This window comes from Penaeus monodon, chromosome 28 (assembly GCF_015228065.2).
Source record: "Penaeus monodon isolate SGIC_2016 chromosome 28, NSTDA_Pmon_1, whole genome shotgun sequence".
In the NCBI taxonomy this organism is placed as follows: Eukaryota; Metazoa; Arthropoda; class Malacostraca; order Decapoda; family Penaeidae; genus Penaeus; species Penaeus monodon.
Genome location: NC_051413.1, coordinates 31,504,105 through 31,504,377, shown reverse-complemented (window position 1 = coordinate 31,504,377; position 273 = coordinate 31,504,105).

Sequence of the window (273 nt, the reverse complement as noted above, 5' to 3'; positions counted from 1 at the left end):
CCGGTAAATCAAAATTATTAATGAAATAAACAACCTCTCATATTCCTCACCCAACAGCACGAAAAGGTTCCCTTTGTTCAACATTTATTGCCCATCATTGTGTTGAACTTAATTGGTTAATTATCCAGGTGGCGCTGTAAATTACGGCCTAACTGAGCAACACATTTATTTCATTACTATTCAGAGAGGAGACCTCCCTCTCACCCGGCCTTTGTGGGAGTGATGGGTAAAAGGTACAGGCGCTTTTTATTAATTTTAAGCCTGTACCCTCTA